Genomic DNA, 17,557 nt, shown 5'->3' with positions numbered 1-17,557 from the left:
ACCCCCCCCAGACCACCCCCCCCCCAATGTACTGTATGCATCTATCCCCCCTGATCACCTGTCAATCACCTGTCAATCACCTGTCAATCACCCGTCAATCACCCATCAATCACCCCCTGTCACTGCCACCCATCAATCAGCCCCTAACCTGCCCCTTGCGGGCAATCTGATCACCCCCCCACACCAATAGATCGCCCGCAGATCCGACATCAGATCACCTCCCAAATCCATTGTTTACATCTATTCTCTCCTCTAAACACACACTAATTACCCATCAATCACCCATCAATCACCCCCTATCACCACCTGTCACTTTTACCTATCAGATCAGACCCTAATCTGCCCCTTGCGGGCACCCAATCACCCGCCCACACGCTCAGATTGCCCTCAGACCACCCCTTATCAATTCACCAGTGCATTCATTACATCTGTTCTTCCCTGTAATAACCCACTGATCACCTGTCAATCACCTGCCAATCACCTATCACCCATCAATCACCCCCTGTCACCCCCTGTCACTGCCACCCATCAATCAGCCCCTAACCTGCCCCTTGCGGGCAATCTGATCACCCACCCACACCATTAGATCGCCCGCAAACCCGCCGTCAGATTACCTCCCAAATGTATTGTTTACATCTGTTATCTTCTCTAAACACCCACTAATTACCCATCAATCACCCCCTATCACTGTTACCTATCAGATCAGACCCTAATCTGCCCCTTGCGGGCACCCAATCACCCGCCTACACGCTCAGATTACCCTCAGACCCCCCCTTATCAATTCGCCAGGGCATTATTTACATCTATCCTTCCCTGTAATAACCCACTGATCACCTGTCAATCACCTGCCAATCACCTATCACCCATCAATCACCCCCTGTCACCCCCTGTCACTGCCACCCAACAATCAGCCCCTAACCTGCCCCTTGCGGGCAATCTGATTACCCACCCACACCAATAGATCGCCCGCAGATGCGACATCAGATCACCACCCAAGCGCAGCGTTTACTCTCCTCTAAACACCCACTAATTACCCATCAATCACCCATAAATCACCCCCTATCACCACCTGTCACTGTTACCCATCAGATCAGACCCTAATCTGCCCCTTGCGGGCACCCAATCACCCGCCTACTCGCTCAGATTACCCTCAGACCCCCCCTTATCAATTCGCCAGTGCAATATTTACATCTGTTCTCCCCTGTAATAACCCACTGATTACCTGTCAATCACCTATCAATCACCCATCAATCACCCCCTGTCACTGCCACCCATCAATCACCCCCTGTCACTGCCACCCATCAATCACCCGCTGTCACTGCCACCCATCAATCAGCCCCTAACCTGCCCCTTGCGGGCAATCTGATCACCCACCCACACCAATAGATCGCTCGCAGATCCGACGTCCGATCACCTCCCAAGTGCAGTGTTTACATCTGTTCTCTACCCTAAACACCCACTAATTACCCATCAATCACCCCCTGTCACTGCTACCTATCAGATTAGACCCCTATCTGCCCCTAGGGCACTCAATCACCCGCCCACACCCTCAGAATGCCCTCAGACCCCAGCCCTGATCACCTCGCCAGTGCATTGCTTGCATCTATTCCCCCCTCTAATCACACCTTGAGACACCCATCAATCACCTCCTGTCACCCCCTAGCACACCTACCCATCAGATCAGGCCCTAATTTGCCCCGTGTGGGCTCCTGATCACTCGGCCAAACCCTCAGATCCCCCTCAGACCCCCTTCCGATCACCTCCCCAGTGCATTGATTGCATCTATTTTCCCCTCTAACCACCCCCTGAGACACCCATCAATCACCTCCTGTCACCCCCCTAGCACTCCTATCCATCAGATCAGGCCCAATACAACCTGTCATCTAAAAGGCCACCCTGCTTATGACCGGTTCCACAAAATTCGCCCCCTCATAGACCACCTGTCATCAAAATTTGCAGATGCTTATACCCCTGAACAGTCATTTTGAGACATTTGGTTTCCAGACTACTCACGGTTTGGGGCCCGTAAAATGCCAGGGCGGTATAGGAACCCCACAAGTGTCCCCATTTTAGAAAAAAAGACACCCCAAGGTATTCTGTTAGGTGTATGACGAGTTCATAGAAGATTTTATTTTTTGTCAAAAGTTAGCGGAAATTGATTTTTATTGGTTTTTTTCCACAAAGTGTCACTTTCCGCTAACTTTTGACAAAAAATAAAATCTTCTATGAACTCACCATACTCCTAACAGAATACCTTGGGGTGTCTTCTTTCTAAAATGGGGTCACTTGTGGGGTTCCTATACTGCCCTGGCATTTTAGGGGCCCTAAACCGCGAGGAGTAGTCTAGAAAACAAATGCCTCAAAATGACCTGTGAATAGGACGTTGGGCCCCTTAGCGCACCTAGGCTGCAAAAAAGTGTCACACATGTGGTACCGCCGTACTCAGGAAAAGTAGTATAATGTGTTTTGGGGTGTATTTTTACACATACCCATGCTGGGTGGGAGAAATTTCTATGTAAATGGACAATTGTGTGTAAAAAAATCAAACAATTGTCATTTACAGAGATATTTCTCCCACTTAGCATGGGTATGTGTAAAAATACACCCCAAAACGCATTATACTACTTCTCCTGAGTACGGCGGTACCACATGTGTGGCACTTTTTTACACCCTAAGTACGCTAAGGGGCCCAAAGTCCAATGAGTACCTTTAGGATTTCACAGGTCATTTTGCGACATTTGGTTTCAAGACTACTCCTCACGGTTTAGGGCCCCTAAATGCCAGGGCAGTATAGGAACCCCACAAATGACCCCATTCTAGAAAGAAGACACCCCAAGGTATTCCGTACGGAGTATGGTGAGTTCATAGAAGATTTTATTTTTTGTCACAAGTTAGCGGAAAAAGACACTTTGTGAAAAAAAACTATTAAAATCAATTTCCGCTAACTTGTGACAAAAAAATAAAAACTTCTATGAACTCACCATACTCCTAACGGAATACCTTGGGGTGTCTTCTTTCTAAAATGGGGTCATTAGTGGGGTTCCTATACTGCCCTGGCATTTTAGGGGCCCTAAACCGCGAGGAGTAGTCTTGAAACAAAAATGACCTGTGAAATCCTAAAGGTACTCATTGGACTTTGGGCCCCTTAGTGCAGTTAGGGTGCAAAAAAGTGCCACACATGTGGTATCGCCGTACTCGGGAGAAGTAGTATAATGTGTTTTGGGGTGTATTTTTACACATACCCATGCTGGGTGGGAGAAATACCTCTTTAAATGACAATCTTGATTTTTTTTACACACAATTGTCCATTTACAGAGGTATTTCTCCCACCCAGCATGGGTATGTGTAAAAATACACCCCAAAACACATTGTACTACTTCTCCCGAGTATGGCGATACCACATGTGTGGCACTTTTTTGCACCCTAACTGCGCTAAAGGGCCCAAAGTCCAATGAGTACCTTTAGGATTTTACAGGTCATTTTGAGAAATTTCGTTTCAAGACTACTCCTCACGGTTTAGGGCCCCTAAAATGCCAGGGCAGTATAGGAACCCCACAAATGACCCCATTTTAGAAAGAAGACACCCCAAGGTATTCCGTTAGTAGTATGGCGAGTTCATAGAAGATTTTATTTTTTGTCACAAGTTAGCGGAAATTGATTTTAATTGTGTTTTTTCACAAAGTGTCATTTTCCGCTAACTTTTGACAAAAAATAAAATCTTCTATGAACTCACCATACTCCTAACGGAATACCTTGGGGTGTCTTCTTTCTAAAATAGGGTCATTTGTGGGGTTCCTATACTGCCCTGGCATTTTAGGGGCCCTAAACCGTGAGGAGTAGTCTTGAAACGAAATTTCTCAAAATGACCTGTGAAATCCTAAAGGTACTCATTGGACTTTGGACCCTTTAGCGCAGTTAGGGTGCAAAAAAGTGCCACACATGTGGTATCGCCGTACTCAGGAGAAGTAGTATAATGTGTTTTGTGGTGTATTTTTACACATACCCATGCTGAGTGGGAGAAAGATCTCTGTAAATGGACAATTGTGTGTAAAAAAAATTAACAAATTGTCATTTACAGAGATATTTCTCCCACCCAGCATGGGTATGTGTAAAAATACACCCCAAAACACATTATACTACTTCTCCTGAGTACGGCAATACCACATGTGTGGCACTTTTTTGCAGCCTAACTGCGCTAAGGGGTCCAAAGTCCAATGAGCACCTTTAGGCTTTACAGGGGTGCTTACAATTTAGCACCCCCCAAAATGTCAGGACAGTAAACACACCCCACAAATGACCCATTTTGGAAAGTAGACCCTTCAAGGTATTCAGAGAGGGGCATGGTGAGTCCGTGGCAGATTTCATTTTTTTTTGTCGCAAGTTAGAAGAAATGGAAACTTTTTTTTTTTTTTTTTTCTCACAAAGTGTCATTTTCCGCTTACTTGTGACAAAAAATAATATCTTCTATGAACTCACTATGCCTCTCAGTGAATACTTTGGGATGTCTTCTTTCCAAAATGGGGTCATTTGGGGGGTATTTATACTATCCTGGAATTCTAGCCCCTCATGAAACATGACAGGGGGTCAGAAAAGTCAGAGATGCTTGAAAATGGGAAAATTCACTTTTTGCACCATAGTTTGTAAACGCTATAACTTTTACCCAAACCAATAAATATACACTGAATGGGTTTTTTTTATCAAAAACATGTTTGTCCACATTTTTCGCGCTGCATGTATACAGAAATTTTACTTTATTTGAAAAATGTCAGCACAGAAAGTTAAAAAAATCATTTTTTGCCAAAATTCATGTCTTTTTTGATGAATATAATAAAAAGTAAAAATCGCAGGAGCAATCAAATAGCATCAAAAGAAAGCTTTATTAGTGACAAGAAAAGGAGCCAAAATTCATTTACGTGGTAGGTTGTATGAGCGAGCAATAAACCGTGAAAGCTGCAGTGGTCTGAATGGAAAAAAAGTGGCCGGTCCTTAAGGGGTAGAAAGCCCTAGGTCCTCAAGTGGTTAACAGTGTAAAAATGGTAGCAATGTGAATATTCCCCTTAAAAATCAATAGGTACATTTTGATTGGCTGTTTTAGGCTCTACCCACATTTCTGAATATTCATCCCAGTCACCCAGTGGCCAATTGTGTCAAGTTTTTTCTAACCTTGACATACAGTCACTCAATTATCAAGTTTATCAGCTTTGGGGTCCTTGGTATCAATACTTTGTATATTCCCATTGAAAAATAAACAAATCTGGCTGTTTGTGGCTCTGCCCCCTTTCTGAATTTGAACCCCAGTCACCCAGTGACCAATTGTACCAGGTTTGAGGCATCTGCTATTAACAGTATTAGAGGATGGTAGCAGCTTAAATATTCAATTTGAAAATCAAAATGTGAATTTTTATTGGCTGTTGTAGGCTCCACCCACCTTCCAAAATCTTAATCTCATTCACCCAGTGACCAACTGTGCAAAGTTTGAGAACCCTGCCATTAATGGTGTAATAATGGCTGCAGTTTATATTTTCCCAGTAAAAGTTGTTTTTGGCTCCGCTCACTTTTTGTAACCTTGACACACAGTCACTCAATGACCAAGTTTGTGAGCTTTCAGGTTCCTGGCATCAAAAATGTGTGAATGGAAGCAGTTTATCCACCGAGGAAATCTGATTGGCTGTTTGTGGCCCCGCCCCTTTAGTGAATTTGAACACCAGTCACCCAATGACCAACTGTACCAAGTTTGAAGCCTCTGCAATTAAAAATGTAAGAATAGCAGCAGTTTAATTATCCCCCTTGAAAATCAATAGGTGCATTTTGATTGGCTATTGTAGGCTCCACCCACTTTCTTGAATCTTAATCACATTCACCCAGTGACCAACTGTGGCAAGTTTGAGAACCCTGCAATTAATAGTCTAAGAATGGCTTCAGTTTACATTTTCCCATTTAAAATTAATGGCTGAAATGTGATTAGCTGTTTTATGCTCCGCTCACTTTTCCTGGATTTGTAACCTCAGTCACCATGTAACCAACTGTGCCATGTGTGGGAACTGTGGCTTGATTACTGTGAGAATGGCAGCCTTTTACATTTTTACTATTGACTTGAATGGGTGAAATCTGATTTGCTGTTTATAGCTCCACCCACGTGTGCAGGGGGGACTCGAGACCCCCAGAACATATCATCCCAGGTAGTGAGGGATCTGTGTACCAAGTTTCGTTCAAATCGGTCAAGCCGTTTTCGAGTGATCGTGGCACATACACACACACATACATACATACATCCGATTTTATATATATAGATGCTCAGAGTGTGGTAAGTAAAAAAATATGACGTGGGGTCCCACCTCCCAATCCTCTGTAACCCCTTGTCCCCTATGCAGGCAGGGATAGCCAGAATGCGTAGCCCCGGCTGTGTGGGGCTTCGTACCCTGAACTACACCAGCTCATATGGTCCATGGTACGGGGGGCTCTGGAGGAGAGGGTCGGCCAAGCCTCCCCCTTTCCCCCAGAGCCTTTTTCCAATCCATGGACAAGGGGATCTACCCCACTTCTGGTGCCCCAGGAGGAGATGGGGGCCGACAACACCCTGGTGGGTTCATGGTGGCATCTGGGAGTATAGCAGTCAGAGCTCAGAGCTTCTTTAAATTTCCCTTCAAGGCTCCCCATTGTTCTATTAACAGATGGGGAGCCCTGGGGATAAACTTAAAGATGCTTTGGGCTCTAGCCAATCTATAGCTGCACGGCTCCTGCTCTCCTCCCCACCCATCACACCTATCATGCCGACGCACCCACCCGCATGGGCCAGGAACACTGGAACACCAACAGCAACCCGATATCAGGTTATTGTGGGTGGTCCAAGGTGCCGGTGTGGTGGGGAGGAGAGCAGGAGCCCCGCAAGGATGGAGCTCTAGCTATACTAAGTATGTGGGCTTTGCTATTAACCACTAAAGTATGTTTCAGCCACTTTCCCACACTCTGTGGGGGGTTAAGAATTTTGCTAAAAGCAGTAATTTTAGCATTATAAGTATACGTGGTCCTCACTGTTACTCATTTCTTTGTGCTTCTTCAAAAAAGCTTGGACAGCACATCTTGAAACTCCAATTTACTTTGAAATTTTGACCTGGGAGAGACCTAGCTGGGGTGTAGTGTAACTGCCTTGTGTTGTGCGGTTGTCCTTAGTTTGCTAATGCGGATGTCCCACAACATCAAACTGTCTTCCACAACCTCACGCTAATTGCCTGGTAGTTTGGCTGTTCCTCACCCAGTTTAAAGAGAAACTGTAATCAAAAATTGAACTTCATCCCAATCAGGAGCTGATACCCCCTTTCCCATGAGAAATATTTTATTTTTCACAAATGGATCATCAGAGGGCTCTGTATGGCTGATTTTGTGGTAAAAACCCCCTCCCACAGTGTGATGTCAGTGCCTCAAAGCACTGAGGCCCTGACATCACACTGTGGGAGCCTTGGTGCATTGTGGGAAATAACAGAGGTTTGCAACTGCCAAAAAGTAAGCAGCATCTCCTTCCACTGACATCACCTGCCAGCAGTAAAAATGTCACCATGTGATAAATGTCAGAATGTAAATCAGGGAGAGGAAAGATTTTACAATGGGCAAACACTGACTAAATCATTTATACATAACTATTGTAAAAATTAAGCACCTTTTGATTACATTATTTTCACTGGAGTTCCTCTTTAAACCTCCTACACAAATGTTTATATTTCAGTTAATGCTTGTGTTTTAGTCTACAAATGAAGATGATAATTATTAGCACCTGTTTGGTATAATTGATTAGTCATACACCCGAGGCCAGATTTATACTTTGTGAGCCTGTAGACCAAGTATGTTGGGGCTTCCCTTTCATGTGCAACAGCAGCCCCTCCCATTCCATGCGCAGCTCCTCCTCCACATGTATCATCCATGTACTGCAGCCCCGTATTTTCATGAACAGTACCCGTGAGCATTAGTTTCCCTTTTTCATGTGGTACTTCCCATTTTTAGCCTCCTCTTTCATAGGTAGCAACGCCTCTTGCATGTTCAGGTGCCCCCTTAGGCTGCAATCACCCAAGGCCCGTCCTTTGTGGCCTCTCCAGAAATCTGGCTTTGCATACCCTTGACTGTAATCCTACAAAACACTTGACATTGTTCAAGTGTACCTATAGGAATTGAGGCTGTTTTACAAGCAAAGGGTAGTCAAACCAAATATTAAAGCAAACCGGAAGTGAAAAAAACCATATGATATAATGAATTGTATGTGTAGTACGGATAATGAATAGAACATTAAAAGCAAAGAAATGAGGCTTATTTTTTTATTTTTAATTACCGTATTTTTCGGCATATAAGACGCACTTTTTCTTCCCCAAAACAGGGGGGAAAAATTGGGTGCGTCTTATATGCCAAATGCACCCAAAAAAATGTTGCAGAGTGCGCAGGGAAGCGCTTACCCATCTTGCCACCATGCTCCTCTTCCCCTCGCTTCAGCCGCGATCCTCTTCACCTCCTCAGGCGCAGTTCTCGGATGCCACCTCCGCCGCCAGGTCCTCCGCTCCTGTAAAGGGGAAAAGAAAACATTAGTGGCATTGTCCCCCTCTCCTGCCGTGATCCGCTCGGCGCTGCCACTCACGGAAAGCCGCCGCCCCCTCCGCCGCTACACGCCGAGCGTCCATCCTCTTGCCCCCCTACTTCCTGTTTACATCACGTACAGCCGCGTCATGCGTAGCCCGAGCGCAACGCGGCTGGGGCTATGCATGACGCGGCTGCACGTGATGTAAACAGGAAGTAGGAGGGCAAGAGGTTGGACGCTCGGCGTGTAGCGGTGGAGGAGGCGGCGGCGGCTTTCCGTGAGTGGCAGCGCCGAGCGGATCGCGGCAGGAGAGGGGGACAATGCCACTAATGCTTTGCTTTTCCCCCTTCACAGGAGCGGAGGACCTGGCGGCGGAGGTGGCATCCGAGAACTGCGCCTGAGGAGGTGAAGAGGATCGCGGCTGAAGCGAGGGGAAGAGGAGCATGGCGGCAGGAACAGGTGTAGTATCCATGTCATTGTAGTGCAGCTTAGTGTTTGTATAGTACAGTGTAGTGTAGTGAAGCTGTGTGTTGTTGTGTCAGTGCATTGTAGTGTAGTATAGTGTAGTGAAGGATATTGCAGTGGTGTGTTGTGGTAGTGTAGTGTAGCATAGTGTAGTGAAGTGTATTAATGTGTTGTGGTAGTGTAGTGTATTGTATTGCTGTGCAGTTTAGTTGTTAGGGCAGCAGGGATTAGTGTAGTGTAGATAGAGTAGCTTAGAGGCAGTTTTAGGGGGTAAAAGGTCCATAAGACGCCCCAGCAGTGTAGACGCACCTAGGTTTAGTTTATTTTTTTTCCCTTATTTTTGCCCTCTAAACCAAGGTGCGTTTTATATGCCGGAGCGTCTTATATGCCGAAAAATACGGTATATCGTTTTTTTCATAACATTGCATCATTTTGTCATATTTTCACTTTACAAACCACACTTTTTTAAGCAATAAAACAGAGCAGAGCTAATAACCCTTTGACTTTTCCTACAGTACAATTGTGGAAAATGCTGCGTTTTTGCCGCTAATGTAAGTCTATAGGCTGCAGGAACAAACGCATATAAAAAATGCACATGCGTTTTTTTTTTAGCATTTTCAATCATGTGTTTTTTATAAACGCTGGTTTTGTTGCATGGTATTCAAAAACGCACCAAAAACACACATAGTAAAAGTATGTATGCATTTTTCATGTTTTTTTTTTTTTTTTTTTATATATATAATTGTTTTGTTATGTATTTCTGCTTCCTGTTGTCTTCCTAGTGATTTGCATAAAGCGCAATTGAAAAACGCATATAAAATGCATATGCATTTTGTATATGCGAAATGCAAACGCATAAAAAAGCACCCAAAATGCTTGAAAAATGTATCTGCGGAAAAAAAACACAAACGCAGTAAAAATGCACTAAAAACTTTGTAAAACGCACGCACAGAAAGCACACAACCTAAAACTCAACCTTTTACACCAAGCCATGTGGTTGGGCACGCAGCCTCAGAAAACAGGACTGTATTCAAATCAAGTTGGGTCGAATAGCTCAGAGAAGCTCTTTTGCATAGATAACAACTGAAGTTTCTTAACTCTTCCTGTACTGGAAACAATATGAGACTCTTTCCTTTGCTACAAATGTTCTATTTTTTAGTATGTTTTCCCTTTAGGTTTGCTGAAAGTGTAAAGTGTACCCAAGCCGAGCTGATGCTCGCGTACAAAATTAGATACTTACCTAAGGAGAGGGAACCCTCAGGATCCTATTGAGACTTCCCTCTGTATTCTAATTTCCCCTGTCCCTGAGCGTTGCCCCCCAAAGAAAAGCAACAATGCATTGCCGCTAATCTCATCAGGGCCATGCAGCTCATCTCCTTCTATCGAGGCCGTGTGAGCCCGCCCACCCATGTGCAGTAACTGGAGCTGAGGGCTCTGTGCGCCTGCGCATGCACGCCCCGTGCTCGCGTGTCTACATGCGCGGCCACGCTGCAAGAGGAGAAGAAGGGCGGCCATGATCTGGGAGGGGTACCGCATTCAGCGACGGGGACATCTTGGTAGAGAGGGAAGCCTTAATAGGATCCTGAGGCTTCCCTCTTTTAATGAGACAGTGAAGCAAAAAAATTAAGATATAATGAATTGGACGTGTAGTACCGATAATTACTAAAACATTAGCAGCAAAGAAAATATTCTCATATTTTTATTTTCAGTTATATAGGGTTTTTTTTTATAACATTGCATTATTCTCTAATATTTGCAGTTTACACACTACTCAGTATTCTAAATGATTTTACAGAGCAGGCCAGTGATCTATTGACCTGTTCTCTGCAGAGAAGAAGAAAATACAATGACTGACAGTTGAGATAACAAGCTTCAGAAGACAGAGCTCTCTGCGACTTTGAAAGTCATGGAGCTCAATGGCTCTTTTGCATAGATAACAACTGGAGTTTTTTTTAACTCTTCCTGTACTGGAAACAATATTAGGCTTATGTCTCTGCTCCTAATGTTTTATTTCTTAGCTGTACTACACATACCAATCATTATATCATTTATTTATTTTTTTTGCTTCAGTGTCTCTTTAAGGTGAGTATGTTTTTGATACAAAGCTTCGGCTCGGGATCAGATCTTTTTTTTTGTTAAATTTGCAATTTGCATTGAATAGAATGTATATTTATGAAAACTTTCTAACTTTACATATTTTTTGCACTCCTACCTACATTTTTTTCAAAGTACTGTATTAATTGGCTGACATCTTACAAATAAAAATGCTGTGACAATGTATTACGTCAGAGCTTTTATTGTTTGACTCTTTTCAGGCAGAATGAGCCCCATATTTCCCGCCCTCCTGATAATTGGGTTTGTCCTGAGCTTCCCTCATCTCTCATCAGGTGAGAACTGGATGAAGTTTAAGGATAAGCACATCAGATCCAGCTCTGTCACCTGTAACAAAGAAATGAATAAGAAGATTTTCTATGTGAATGGAAAGTGCAAGAAAATCAACACCTTTATAATTTCTCCTGCTGCCAAAGTGAAGGCGATCTGTGATGGAATCACTAACCAGCAAATACTGAGCCCGGAGAAATTTATACTCAACAACTGCAACTATCGAAGTGGCAATCCTGGAAAATGTGTATATGGATCCGGGAACGAGAAAAACCGGATATGTGTAAAATGTGAGAACAGAGCCCCTGTACACTTTGTGCGTGTCGGCAGCTGCTAACACGCCTTCTGAAACGTTTTAATGCAGCCCAGTAAAAATCTCTCATTAAGTCTCCCTGCATTAAAAAATGCCAGCTTGGCAATATTTTAACCTCAAATGGCCAAATAGCAGCTTGATATTCTAGCTTGTCCAGCAGGTCCAGGCGATAAATCGCTGCACACTTTATCAGAAAAACACAATTGTTTTTGTTTAACACTCTTTTAATTTTCCTTTACTCTGTATCTTGTTCTTTATCAAAATAAAAACTGGTTTGTTAAAAAAAAAAAAAAAAAAGGAACTCTGTGCTCCTAGAAAATAAACCATACATATTCCTGAGTCTCCTTGCATTGGGGTCACTTTATAACTTTTAAAACGTAAAGCTTGCAGATACCTTTAATATCTTGATTATATCATTAGTATACCTCACTGCACCATACTAGCAGAAAGGCTACTGAGAGAAGCATGGTGCTCACTCTACCGTGTTTCCCCGAAAATAAGACACTGTCTTATATTAATTTTCCTTCCAAAATATGTGCTAGGGCTTATATTCAGGGAGGTCTTATATTTGCGGGAGTAGCCAGATCCCCCTTTTAGTATTTAGCCAGATTCCCCCTGTATATATGGCCAGATTCCCCCTGTGTATATAGGCAGATTCCCCCCCTGTGGGCAGAATCCCCCCCCCCCTGTGTATATAGGCAGATTCCCCCCCCCCCTTGTGTATATAGGCAGATCCCCCCCCCCCCCCCCCCGTGTATATAGGCAGCTTCTCCCCCTCACCCGCCCGCCCAGTTTACCTCCTTTGTGCTGGCTCCGTGTCCCCCTCGAGAAATGGATCCCCGTGCGGTTTATGCAAGGCATGATGCAAACTGCAGATCAGCGGCGAAGGCAGCTAATGTAGTCCAGTAAGCGCTGCCATCTACAGAAAGTGATCTGTGTTTACTTCCTGTACAGGGCGGCGCTGTTACTGGGCTATAGGAGCTGACGTCACCGCTGATCTGCGGTTTGAATGATGCCCGGCAGTAACCGCAGGGGGATCCGACTGAGGGGGACAGGAGCCGGCACAAAGGAGGTAAAGCGGGCGGGCGGCGAGTGGGGGGGGGGGGGGGTCGGGGGGTATGTGGAGCAGGACGCAAGCACCCATTCTGACTAGGGCTTATTTTAGGAGGATGCCTTATATTTCGAGTATACTCGAAATATGGGCTAGGGCTTACTTTTGGAGGATGTCTTAAATTCGGGGAAAGACGGTAGCACCTCTCTGCACTATACTAGCAGAAAGGCTACTGGGAGAAGCATGGTGCTCACACTAGCACCTCACTGCACTATATAAGCAGAAAGGCTACTTGGAGAAGCATGATGCTCACTCTAGCACTTCACTGCACTATATCAGCAGAAAGGCTACTGGGAGAAGTATGATGCTCACTCTAGCACCTCACTGCACTATATAAGCAGAAAGGCTACTTGGAGAAGCATGATGCTCACTCTAGCACCTCACTGCACTATACTAGCAGAAAGGCTACTGGGAGAAGTATGATGCTCACTCTAGCACCTCACTGCACTATATCAGCAGAAAGGCTACTGGGAGAAGTATGATGCTCACTCTAGCACCTCACTGCACTATATCAGCAGAAAGGCTACTGGGAGAAGCATGGTGCTCACTCTAGCACCTCACTGCACTATACTAGCAGAAAGGATACTGGGAGAAGCATGGTGCTCACTGCCTGTACTCACTCTAGAGGGTCTGGCTGCGCTGTCACACATAGCCACCATGGAGGAGGGAGAGGGAGGGCAGGTCGGAATTACATCATCAGACTTAATTCACGGTACAGGGTTCACCTTGGGGGGGGGCGTAACCTGACTGGCTCTGCGGGCTGATGAGCTAAGCATCTCTTTACCATAGCAACGAAAGACGCTCAGCCTCTGCTAATTTCCGTAAATCAGTGCCACTGCAGGAGGCAGACTCCAGCCAGAGCCAGACACAAGCGTAGCTACAACTCACTGTGCCCCATTTAGCCAGAACCTGCCCATATCAGGACAGGGGTGCAAGTATGGGGTTTCATGTGGGTGTGGGCACTGGGTGTCTGCTATGGGGGAAGGGGTGCAGGTACAATGTGGGTGCTGTGGAGGGAGGGACAGGTCAGTGTGAACGCTGCTGGGAAGGGAGAGGTCAGTATGGGGGCAGCTGGGGGAGAGGTCAGTGTGGAGGCTGTTGGGGAGGGAGAGGTCAGTGTGGAGGCTGTTGGGAAGGGAGAGGTCAGTTTGGAGGCTGTTGAGGAGGGAGAGGTCAGTGTGGAGGCTGTTGGGGAGGGAGAGGTCAGTTTGGAGGCTGTTGGGGAGGTAGAGGTCAGTGTGGAGGCTGTTGGGGAGGGGACAGGTCAGTGTGGATGCTGCTAGGGGAAGGGGAAGTCAGTTTGGGTTGCAGGGGGAGAAGAGAGGTCAGTGTGGGTTGCACGGGGGTGAGGGAAAGGTCAGTGTAGATTGCAGGGGCGTGAGGGAGAGGTCAGTGTGGGTTGCAGGGGGGTGAGGGAGAGGTCAGTGTGGGTTGCGGGGGAGGGAGAGGTCAGTGTGGGATGCGGGGGGTGAGGGAGAGGTCAGTGTAGGTTGCATGGGAATGAGGGAGAGGTCAGTGTAAGTTGCAGGGGGGGAGGGAGAGGTCAGTGTGGGTTGCAGGGGGGTGAGGGAGAGGTCAGTGTGGGTTGCAGGGGGGTGAGGGAGTGGTCAGTGTGGGTTGCAGGGGGGTGAGGGAAAGGTCAGTGTGGGTTGCAGGGGGGTGAGGTCAGTGTGGGTTGCAGGGGCGTGAGGGAGAGATCAGTGTGGGTTGCAGGGGGGTGAGTTCAGTGTGGGTTGCAGGGGCGTGAGGGAGAGGTCAGTGTGGGTTGCAGGGGTTTTCGGTTGGAGAAGCTGAAGAGAAAAATCGGCACTAGATGTGGACCTGGCAGGTCAGGAGATGCAGGTGCAATAGGGCAATCGTGCCTCCGGCGGATAATGACATCAAAATGGAGGACAAAAGGAAAAAAGTTTCTCCGGGCACCAATTGCGGAAAAAAGTCACCTTTAATGATTACTCCCGACACCTTCTAACAATAAATGCAAAATCTAGCCTTACAGCTGTTTCACGGGATAACCCGCTTCTTCAGAGGCAGCAGATAGACATTACAAAGTACAAAACACGATGTATATATACATACATAAACAATAAACAGGTCTTACCCCACGCTGCCCAAAATCCATCACTGCCGAGCGCGCGCCAGAGTGTAGCACCGCCCCGAGCCGGCCAGTCCGCCTGCTGGAGGAGGCACGCCCCCTTGTCTGGGAGCGTGCAATGGGATTTCCCCAAGCGTCACGTGATACATGTCACGTGGACGCGTACATCACTTCCTCCGCAATCGTATAGGCTGCCGGTATTAGTGAGGAGAGCAGCGTCACACAGCGATGCCTAGCGACCAGGCACGCTAAGGGTGGACCTGAAATATAAACAAATAAGGTTAAAAACATGAGTGAGAACCACGGATAACAATAAGAATTTTAAGAGATTAACATATACAGCTAAGAGACTATGCAATCAGAACCACAAGTACAAAATATTTAGAGAGATCAGCTAGAGAAGATCATGCGATAATCTAGAGGGGAGCGATCAGGCCCCCCGCATTATACCAAAATGCTAACAGGGACACCACCAGAGTATGGACGGTAGATACTTTAAACAGTAAAATATTCCAAGGACACAACCTATCTTCAAATTGGTTTGCAAGGAGGGGGGCAGCAGTATTGGACATCAAGACCCTTAGTATTTGTCAAGAAAACACCACAATTCGTTCCTTTCATTAAGGCCCATCCTCCCACATGCCTCTGTAAGGGAAATGAACTTTGCCTCTTCTCTTCTCAGTAACTGATCTCTAGATCCCCCTCTACGTGGGCAATGGACCACCTTGAGCCCGCAGAACCTCAGGCAATCAGCATCGCCTGCATGAGCATCCCTGATGTGAGCAATTAATCTACCAGCTCCTTTCCCCGTTTCAATAGATTTGTAGTGTTCCTGGAATCTGGTTTTGATGGGACGTGTTGTTTTGCCGATATAAAACCTCATACACGGGCAAAACACAACATACACCCCAAATTCAATGCCACAGTGTATACAGTCTTTGATTTGGATGGTGTGTCCACCTAACTGTATACTCTTACAGGGCCAGAATTGATGGCAGTGACAACAATTGTGGCAACGAAAATTGCCTTCAGGTTTTGCCCTGGTTAACCAGTCCGGTTCAGCAGGGTCCCTGAACTCGCTCCTCACCAATCTATCACCGATAGTTGGTGCCCGACGAAAGGTCACCAGTGCTTTATCTGCCAGACGTTTCTCCCAATTAGGGCGAGTACGCAGCTCAACCCAATTCCTGGAAATGACACTACGGATTTTCTCTGCCATGGGTGAGAAATCAAAGACAAAAGGAGTATTGGCCCTTTTTGATGAGGAGTCAGGGCAGCTAGATGGATTGTCCCTACTTTTTCTGCCTATACCTCTCGCGAGAATATCCTCTCGTCTGCGGCAATCTGCCTTGTTGAAGGCCTCGATAAGCAGAGAGAGAGGGTACCCCCGGTTCAAAAGTCTGTACCCCAGTTCCCTACTTTGGGAAACAAAGTCTTCATGTTTACTGTTATTTCTTTTTAATCTAAGGAACTGACTGTATGGAATGCTATTCACCACGTGGCGGGGGTGATAACTATCATAGGCCAGGATGGAGTTGGTGGAAGTGGCCTTCCTAAAGCCCTTGGATAAGAGGCGCCCCTCATCCACAAAAATGACCAGGTCCAGAAACTCCATCCTTGAACCCCCCAAACTCCTGTGAAGCGCATATTGAGATGATTCAACCCCAACCAATCAATGAACTCTCTAAAAAGGGATTTGCTACCATCCCAAACGAGGAGCACATCATCCACGTAGCGATGCCAAGACACAATGGCGCGGCGATAAGGATTCGAAGAAGGATAGATGTAGTGATCCTCCCAGTATGCCAAAAAGAGGTTGGCAAATGTGGGGGCTACCGAAGTCCCCATCGCCACGCCAGAGGCCTGTCTGTACCACTGATCACTAAAAAGAAAAGCGTTATGAGTTAACACATAAGATAAACATTGACCGATGTAGTCCACCCAGTCATAATCCCTCCCTTTTTCCAGCAGGATGGATTTAACCACTGAAACCCACAAATTTTGGGGGATTCTAGTATACAGGCTCTCTACATCAATTGATGCTAGCCTGTACTGGGCTTTCCACTCGATGTTGGGTAACAGCCTCAGGACCGCCAGTGTGTCCGCCAGGTAGGAGGGTATCTCCTCCAAGAAAGGTCTTAAAGTATATTCAAGATAACGGGACAAAGGTTCCATAACAGATCCCCTGGCGGACACAATGGGGCGACCCGGGGGACACTCAAGATTCTTGTGGACTTTAGGCAAAAAGTACCAGACTGGTTTCTTAGGGAAGTCTGGGAAGAGTCCCCAAGCTTACAAGATAACCACCCCTGTTCAACACCCTGTCTCAAAAGGGTGCGCAGAACTTTCATATAATGTGAAGTGGGGTCACTCCTAAGTTTTTCATAGAAACCTTCTGGGCCCTCAAGCTGTCTAAGACCCTCTTTCAGGTAGTAATCCTTTGACATTAGGACCAGATTCCCTCCCTTATCTGCCTTTTTGACAACTATCTGGTTGTTTCCACTTAGCCATTTCAGGGCATTGCTTTCCTGGGTGGACAAGTTAGGTTCACTACGGGGATAAATCAAGGCTCTTAATTCTTCCCTTGTTTTAATATCAAAGGCATCAAGGTCTGTTCCTAGAGCTACTGGGAAATCT

At 46.0% G+C, this 17,557-nt stretch overlaps 2 long non-coding RNA genes across 4 annotated transcripts in view; one reads left to right on the top strand and one right to left on the bottom strand.

Moving 5' to 3' along the window:
- The window catches only part of LOC137528818 (uncharacterized), a 71,087-nt gene extending 59,031 nt beyond the window's left edge, over positions 1–12,056 (top strand). For all 3 annotated transcript variants that reach the window (XR_011023471.1, XR_011023469.1, XR_011023470.1), the window contains one exon: positions 11,338–12,056. This is a non-coding gene — a long non-coding RNA (uncharacterized lncRNA). The remainder of the gene's footprint in view (positions 1–11,337) is intronic.
- Positions 1–17,557, bottom strand: part of LOC137528819 (uncharacterized) — a 233,867-nt gene that overhangs the window by 90,092 nt on the left and 126,218 nt on the right. The gene's annotated exons all lie outside the window — the stretch shown is intronic.

Source organism: Hyperolius riggenbachi, chromosome 8 (genome assembly GCF_040937935.1).
Source record: "Hyperolius riggenbachi isolate aHypRig1 chromosome 8, aHypRig1.pri, whole genome shotgun sequence".
NCBI lineage: Eukaryota > Metazoa > Chordata > Amphibia > Anura > Hyperoliidae > Hyperolius > Hyperolius riggenbachi.
This window is presented reverse-complemented; position numbering and strand designations above follow the sequence as displayed.